Source organism: Octodon degus, unplaced genomic scaffold (genome assembly GCF_000260255.1).
Source record: "Octodon degus isolate 3935 unplaced genomic scaffold, OctDeg1.0 scaffold00003, whole genome shotgun sequence".
NCBI classification, from domain to species: Eukaryota; Metazoa; Chordata; class Mammalia; order Rodentia; family Octodontidae; genus Octodon; species Octodon degus.
In genome coordinates, this window is record NW_004524579.1 from 1,248,300 (window position 1) to 1,257,542 (window position 9,243).

General features: G+C 37.0%; 1 protein-coding gene and 1 pseudogene across 1 annotated transcript in view; one reads left to right on the forward strand and one right to left on the reverse strand.

Annotated features, from left to right (window-relative positions):
- Positions 1-9,243, forward strand: part of Psma8 (proteasome subunit alpha 8) — a 71,503-nt gene that overhangs the window by 3,678 nt on the left and 58,582 nt on the right. The gene's annotated exons all lie outside the window — the stretch shown is intronic.
- Positions 5,195-9,243, reverse strand: part of LOC101568993 — a 6,908-nt pseudogene continuing 2,859 nt past the window's right edge.

Here is a 9,243-nt window from a genome sequence, read left to right on the forward strand (position 1 = left end):
AAAAAAAAAAAAAAAAAGACAAATTTAATAATGAATGGCAGGGGTACTGGAAGGTCAATGCCTCAGGATAGGCATAGAAGGACCCTGGGCTAGAGACCATTTATTGTGTGTACACAATAGTGGGAAGGGTCATCAGATGACTCAGAGGGTGGCAGTGACCGTACTTTAATGTGGATCTCTATGTTGATAAGCATGCTGGGGACTGATGGCGGGTTAAGAGTTTGTCCTTTCTCCAGAGTGAAGCCCTATTTTGATTACTACCGGATTTTCAAGGAATGAGGATGTTTTCAGCTAGTGCAGCCCTGCCCTGGGATATCACAACATCACAGTAACATGGAGGCCTCCATTAAGGCCTCCTGGCCCTAACCTCTTTATTTATTTTTATGTATAGGCTCTCACCACACAGCTCAGACTTGTAGTGATCCTCCTGTTTTTCACCCTCCCCAGCGCTGATTACAGGCCTGTGCCACCACACCCGGTCTCAGTGGCCAGCACAGCATGCCCAGGGGCAGGAGCTGACATGGCATGCAGTGCTGGGGATCTAACCCAGTCCCTGTGCTTGCCCAAATAGGCCCTTAGTCCGCTGAGCTATCTCACCAGCCCTCTAACCTCAGTTTGTAATTCATAGTCCCCAACAGATTTTTGTTTGTTTGTTTGTTTGTCTTTTGAGATAGATCTTATTTGTGTAACCCACACTGACCTCAAAAGCTCACAGTGATCCTTCTGCCTCTGCCTCCAGTGTGGTGGATTACAGACATATGCCACCTTGCAGGGTTATTACATTAATTTAAATCATTGTTTTTCTTGGTTTTTTTCCCCTACTTTCCTTGGTTTTAATATAGTCCCTAAAAATATAATATCTTGACATGGATGCTAAGGTAATTTGTTTTTAACCTTTCTTCTTTTGTGATGTATGCATCTAATGGTGTCATTCCCTCACCAGTCATTACTTTGACTGTAAGGCAGAAGTTTTGGCATATTATGTTTTGGGGCTGGGGAGATATCAGAGGACTAAGTGCCTGCCTGGTAAGCACAATGACCCAGATTTGATTCCAGTACCACATGCCATGTTGACCCCGAACCCAGGCATGGTTGCATAGTGCTGGGGAGGCTGAACAGGAAGGAGGGTCACTATGAGTTAGACCTGTAGGGATACTCTGTATCAAATAAACAAATAAAAAAAATGTTTTTGCTATGATTCAACTATAAATATATTCTAATATCCATTGTTAAGTCTGCGAAGTACATCTCTAATTTTTCAAATACATATTGTTGTTAGTGATTTGTGTCATAATTTCCTTGGTGGCAGAAAATATATTCTGTATACTTCTAATCCTTTGAAATTTGTCGAACTTTCCTCATGGCCAAACATATAGTCAATTTTTGTAAATTTTCATATTTGCTTAATTGTTTGGCATAAGGATAAATGTGTATCACACAAACATATGTATACATATCTCACATATGTGGTGAGAGAGACAGCAGGCAAAGCTTGCTATTTGGTTAATGACTTAAATATCAGGCTGGCCTGATAGCTCAGCGGGCTAAAGCGCTTGCTTATGTAGAGCGCAGCAGCGGCTGGGGTTCAATCCCCAGCCTGGTGTGCCGGCCTTGCTCCTGGGGCACACCTGTAATCCCAGCAATTGGGAGACTGAACACAGGAGAATCACTATGAGTCCAATCTATGTAGTGAGACCCTGTAGACCCCATAGACCCGGTCCTAATTACAGAAAGAAAGAAAGAAAGAAAGAAAGAAAGAAAGAAAGAAAGAAAGAAAGAAAGAAAGAAAGAAAGAGAGAGAGAAAGTGTGGGGTTGTGCCTCACTCTCAAGACCATCCTTGGAAACCACGATCTGGCTCAGGGTGTCACTGCATCCGTGCTTGTACTCACCCCCCACCTTTATCCAAATCCCTTGTGGCTGGATGTGTTTTGAAATTTAGAAATTCTAGGAGCACTTTGCAAAATAATATGGTGTATTCAGTGAATATTATATATTATATTATACTCCTTGAGGGTGATGGTTTGTCCTGTAAGCAGAAAATCTAACAGATTTTCCTTGGCAGAACATGTGAATAGTGACAGTAAGGGGAATAAGGACTCCAGATAGCCATTTATAGATGGCTATAAATGTCTATTCAGATCAGATCTTGATCCAAAATACATAGTAAAGCAGTTTCAAGTTTGCAAATTTTCTAAATTTTGAATTGTGGTTAAGGGTCTATGAACCAATAAGAGGAAAGAGCTGAAAACAACTTGAGTAGACATCATCAAGAAAGTGAATTGAATAATTAAACACAGGAGAATAAGAGATATACAATAGTATTTCAGTTATTCTTCTGTGTACAGCAGCAAAGTATTTCCATCAACACACTCTACAAATGGACTTCTCTTCCACCCTATGGGTCATAATTCCATCTGGGTCTACAGGGTGGATTTCAAAGAAATAGCTGTAGCTCAGTCTCACAAGTGACCCCTGGCCACCAGTAACTGTCATGGTCATTATGCATGTCCACAACACACTAGAACTTTGTGCGATATCCTATCCTCAAACTGTTAGAAGTGCTGGTCATTTATTTGCCATTCCAGTATTTATCTTATGTTTTACTCTTAGTACTTCTTTGCTATCATGAAAACTTTTTCTTAGTTCAATTGTTTTGAAACATTTAATTTTTAATTAGTATTTAATTTTCTGAATATTGCTTAATCTTAATTTTTGTTCTAAGATTTATACTATGTCTTTGACTTACAATTTATTTAAAATATATTGTACGATATCTTCTCTTAGTATTAGAAACTTTAAAAAGTATATTTCTATTTTCTATTGACTTTATATTACTTCTTCCCTGTCTTTTATACATGCATACACACACATATATATGAAAAAAAATGTGTATAATCCAACATAAGATTAGTACTGTTTCACAGAAATCTTCAATGACCTTTATTTTTTTTTTCAAGTTGGAATTGAAAAAATATTTTATTGTTATGTTCTGGGTTTGATAAATTCTTTTTTTCCCCATAATTTTATTGATAAACAAATAGCAATGAGACAGTTTCAAATCAAATTGGTAGGACAGTTTCAATAATCAACACATTGCATACATTCTTCGCAGTGGTTAATTGCTGTACAAGATGCAGACTTGATATCCTATTTACAAACACCAACAGAACAAATCATTCTATTCATTAAGAAAATGTAACTATATATCTATCTTAACCACTTTGAATACACAAATACAAAATGGACATTCATCTGTATCCCCTTTTTTTGTTCTGTTATTTGAATATTATAGGTGTGTAAACTCAGCAAAATATTCCAAAAGAGTCCAGTAGCCCATAATTTCAATGACCTTTAAATAAGGGTTCATCTAATATATTTTATATAGTCCTGCATAACTATCATAATGAGAGCTCTTTATTGTTCATCCAGGAGCATACTGCAACTTCTCTTGCCTTTTGAATTGTGCTCTATGTTATTTCCTATATGCTACTTCTGGAGGTATTAAAATATTTCAAGTTTGTATAACTAGAAAATCTTACTTTTAGTTTTCAAAGGTATGTTTGCTAAGTATAAAATTCAAAGAGGACAGTTCTTTTTTTTTTCTTTCAGTCCTTTAATTAGTCTAGTTTCCTACACACTTGGTCCTTTTTTTTTCTTTCTAACATGGAATAAGATGCTATTTAATTTTGTTCCTCCATAGCTAATATTTTTTATGTATATGCTTTAATGATTTTTTTTTTCTTTAGAATAAGTTTTGGACAATTTCATTTTTGTGTATCTTGGTATGATTTTATTTAAATTTCTTGTGCAAAAGTTTCGTTTTTCTTGGAAATGAGGTATTATAAATTGAACTAAATTAAGAATTTTAAATCTTTAAATATTTATTGCCTACTCCTTTCTACTTTGAGAATTCTAATTATATGAATATAAGTTTCTTGGTTTTGACACAGTGAACGATTATGACTGATCTGTGAAGTCTTCATTTTTATTTTTGACAATTTTTATTGTTATATTCATTTATAATTGTAAATTATTTTCAGTTTGCAATATATTAAAAAAAAAAAAAAAAAAAAAAAAAAAAAAAAAAAAAAAAAAAAAAAAAGAAAGTGAATTGAGAACTGGCCAGGTAGCTCAGTGGACTAAAGCGGGTACTTAGACAGGTGCCCGGGCCTGGGGTTCAGTTCCCACAACCACGTGCCATGCCCTCCCCTCCCCCGGCCATGCATGCGCTGAAACTGAGATCGGGCACGGTGGCATGCACCCGAAATCCCAGCGCCTAGGAGGCTGACAACAGGAGGATCATTTCGAGTTCAATCTGTGTAGTACAGACCCTGTGCTAAATACATTTTAAAAAGAAAAGAAAATTAATTTTAAAAAATGTGGCCTAGTTATATAGCAAAAAAACTATTTAACAGTGGAAAAGGATAAGCTCAAGCTTCATGTTTCAAAAATAATGTATAATAGAGTGTTTTGCCACTTTATATAAGGAAAGTTAGCCTTTTAACTTCATTGCCATTTTACCTGCAGTCTTTTGTTTTTGAGAAGAACTTTTTAATTTCTTTTTAAATGTATTTAGGACAGGGTCTACAAGGTCTACAGGGTCTCATTCTGTAGATTGGATTCATAGTGATCCTCCTGTTTACAGCCTCCCAAGTGCAGGGATTACAGGCGTGCCACCATGCCCAGGCTCAATTGCCATCTCAGTGAGCCCCGGGAGGACAGGACCAGCACGGCAAGCCAAGGATAGAACCCCCGGCCCCACATTATGTCTTTTTTTTTTTTTGGTCATTAACTTCATTTTTTATTTTTCTGAAAATTTTGCATTTATTTTCCTCAAAACCAAATACTGGGATATCATTAAAGACTAACCAAAAGCTTCAGACATTCTTTGGATCTAATGCATAATTACAGTAGTCACATTCTCATCTATATAAAAATTCAAAAGGAAACAGCCTTTTGGCTCAGTGGGCTGGCCAGATAGCTCAGCAGACTAAAGTGCCTGCTTAGACCTCATGGGGACCGCGGATGTGTGGCTAAGCCAGCCATAAATAAAATAAATAACTAAAATAATTCTACTATTTAAAAACAAAGTGATCAGAGTATGATAGCACAACTAATGCCCTGGTTTCTCAAAATCCTTCACAAAAGGTGATAGATTCATAAAATAATGGTTCAAGATTAGGTTTTTAAGTGTTATTTTTTCTTCTTTTTCTTTTCATCCACTTCTAGCTTAAGCTTAACTTTTTAAGCCATAAGAGCTCCAAGTTTCTTGTTCTTGCTTTCTTAACCCTTTCTGGTAACCACATCAATTTTAGTTTCAGTGGAAGCTTCCTTGGGTTTTGTAGCTGGCTTTTCCCCAGGTGGAATAAATGCTTTATTTCCTTCCTCTTGTCTCTTATTGAGAGCTTCTGCTTGTTTAGCGTTTAGTACTTCCATTTTCTGTCGCTTCTTCTGATTTGCCTTTAAAAAGCATTCAGCACTAGACAATTCTCTGTCAATCTGACTTTCTGGCCGTGGTAGTGGGAACAATGTAAACTCTTTCTTAACAATTTTTTCTTCTCTCTTTGGTTCTTTGTGCTTGCTCACATTTTTCTGTTTGAATTGTGGCAAAAATCTTTCCCAACTTTGTGACAGTAATTCACAATCTTAGGGGCCAGGGAGATGGCTCAATAGAATAAGTGCTTGCCTGGCAAGCACAAGGGCCTGAGTTCCGCCAAAAAAAAAAAAAAAAAAAAAAAAAGGAAAAAGAAAGAAGAAAAGGAAAAAAAGAAACTAGATTTATTTATGGGGCTGGGGAGATAGCTCAAGGGAATAAGCACTTCCCTGCCAAGTGCAAGGGCCTGAGTTCAACCCTAGTTCTGCAAAAAAAAAAAAAAAGAATCTTTCCCCAATTGTCATTTTTATCATTAAGGTTTTATATTACAAATTGGATGAATATTCTTTTTTTTACAAATATTTTTTTTAATTTTTTTTTTAATTTATGTGTGTGTGTGTGTGTGTGTGTGTGTGTGGCCAGCTCAGCCCACCAGGGGGCGGGGCTGGCAGGCATGTGGTGCTGGGGGATTGAACCGTGGTCCCTGTGCTTTGCTAAGCTTGTTCTAAGTAGGTGCTTTAGACTACTGAGCCATCTCTCTAGCCCCTGGATGAATATTCTTTATTTATCTAAAACTACTTTTAGAACTTGTTTTAAAAGTACTAAAACTTCTAAGAGCTGTAACTGTGTATCCCTAAACCATAATGTAACTGTTTGGCAAGAGTTCCAAAGCCTTCAAAGTAGATTTTTGGGGGCCAATAAGTCATTGTCTTATTTTTAGGAATCTTTATTTCTTACTAAAGAACCTATTTTAATCATGTCACATGCAGCATCATCCTGAACAATTCATACTGCCTATTCAAATGGAACACTTCTTGCTAACCGTTCCACTAGATCTCTGGCCCTAAGGATGAACAGTACAGTCGTGCTGCCCTCAGTCAGGTCCAGGTGGCCTTGGTGTGATGTTCATGCACGGGCTTCTATACCAAAGACCAGCACCCTTCCGGGCAGGCCTCTCTATAATGGGGAACTAAGTCGCAAAACTGCTCTCCTCTGAGAGTCCTCCGGATTGTCCTCTGGAAAAAGCTGGCTCCTTCCAACCATCAGGAATAAAAAAGCTGGCTCCTTCCAGCCGTCAGGAATAGTGAGGAGTTCTCATTCATCTCACTTCTCAGGCTCAGACTTCAGGGTGCAAAATTCACTTCTTTCTGGTGTTCAGGGAGGGTCCATTTTCCAAGGCTCACACCATTTTCAAACTGCTTGTGGTGGAGCGCGAAATAGTAGTCTTCTTACATCCTCCAGCTAAAATACCTACCTGAAAAATGGCCATTAATTTTAATACTATGCCTTTAGAAATCCATGAAGCAATGATTGTTTTATTCAATTCATTTTATTTAAATTTGCATATGTATTGGCCTTTCTGCTATTCATTTTTTCCTGCATCTTCAGACTTCCCAGCTTTGATCATTTGTTTCTGTCAAGAATATTCTTTGGTATTTCCTTTAGTGAGTGTTAGTGACTGCTATTTTTTCTTTGTATGTTAAGGCCTTCTAATATTTTTAATTCTGAATATTTTTCAATAGTAGAGAGTATCATGTTTTTCTCATGTTGAACACAGAGCTCCTATATGTCAGTGTACAAACCAGTTGGCAGTCTTGTTATTGATGCTAACTTGCTCCTTCTTGCACTTTCAATAGCTTTAAACGTTTTCCTATTGTCTTTGGTTTACAGCAAATATGTTGTGGTTTTTTAAGTGTGACTTTTATCCCAATTTGTATTCATAGTTTTCCTTACATCTTTTTTTTTTCCTTACATCTTTTGCTTTATAAAAAATTAAAAAATTCCAAACCACACTGTGTTGGTTACTTTTCTCTCCTTGCTGAGACAGAATACCCAACTCCCAAAATTAAGGAAGGAAATATTTATTTATTTATTTATTTATTTTTTAAACTTTTTTTTGTTTATTTATTTTTACATTTATTTACTCTGTGTGTGTGTGTGTGTGTGTGTGTGTGTGTGTGTGTGTGTGTGTGTGTGTGTGTGTGTGGCCAGCTCAGCCCACCAGGGGGCGGGGCTGGCTGGCATGTGGTGCTGGAGAATCGAACCGCGGTCCCTGTGCTTTGCCAAGCTTGTTCTAAGTAGGTGCTTTAGACCACTGAGCCATCTCTCCAGCCCCGGAAATATTTATTTAGGTCGAAGTTTGTAGAGTTTTCAGGCCACAATCAGTGGGCTTCAGGTCAGGGTGGCATGCAGAGGGACCACAGTTCAAGGCAGCGGAGGGACTACAGTCCAAGGCAGCAGAAGACAACAAAGCAGTGACAGAGAGAAAAGAAGGGAAACAAGCCTTTTTTCCGCCCTAGGTGTGGGCAGGTTACCCGGTCCACCCCTAGGATGCATGTAGCACCCACACAGTCTTCCTGCCCGCCCCTTGCACAGGCTCAGGATGTATGTAAAGTGAAGACCCTGCTTCCTGCTGAGTCACTTAGTGCAACTTCTAAACTTCTCAAATTGACACAATGAATCAAGCATTACAAGGTCCTGGACCATAAACAGCTCCCCTAGTGCATGCGCTCTACACCCCAGGACTAGAACTGCTGAGTTAGTCATGATTCTAAACTTCTCAAGTTAACACAATGTATCAACCATTACACAAACATTTTTATATAGTGCTCTGGCCCCTAGGTGTTTTCAAAACTCTTCGTCCTTAAGGCTTCCCAACTATAATAGATTTTTTTTCAACGTTTTTCTCCTTAGTACTCTATCTGTCTATCTATCTATCTATCTATCTATCTATCTATCTATCTATCTATCTATCTATCTATCTATCTTCTGGTTCTCTTTTTGTCTGTAGACTAATGGAGACCAAACCCAAGGCTTTTGCAGAAAGCTGCCTTCTCGGCTTTTTAAAAAAATATTTTTAGTTTCAGACAGAGTCTCCAAAAAAATACTAAATTGCTCAGGCTAGACTTAAATCTGAAATCCGTCTGACCACCGTAGCCACTCACAGTGCTCGGATTACAGGCATATACCACCAGGCCTGATTTCCATTTCTTTCTTCATATGCTCAGACTCATTTTTAAATTCATTCATTAAGCTGTTATTTTAGTTAACATTTTCATTTTTGTATTTTCCAACTGATTCTTGATTGATTCAATCCATGATAGTTATAGTTTTTTTCTTTTAACCTTTTGATTCTAATTATCTAATTAAGATACTTACTAATCCATGAAAAAAGTCAACTCATTGCATATCTATATATTTCAGATCATTGGGTGTTCCTTAATTCTAGACCAGAACTGGAAATGTAGTACATTATTTGAAATATGTAATCTCTAACTATATTAATATACTTCTAATATTTTTACATTAAAATCGGCCTATTTCAATGTCTCTTTTACTTATGCATACTTGTGCATCATCTTTTAGTTATTAGAAAAAATAGTTCACTGATTTACACGTCTTGCAAATGTACTACATCACAAAATTATATTTGCTGTTATCAGTTTTATCCATTAAATTTTTAATTGTTTAAAAATTTTCAATTTTATGATCCTTGATAAAGTTCTGCAAAAACAATTTTTTTTTTTTTTGTATTTTAGTATAGGGTCTACAGGGTCTCACTACATAGATTGGACTCATAGTGATCTGCCTATGTTCAGCATCTCAAGAGCTGGGATTACAGGTGTGCGCCACCACACCCAGTCTAAAA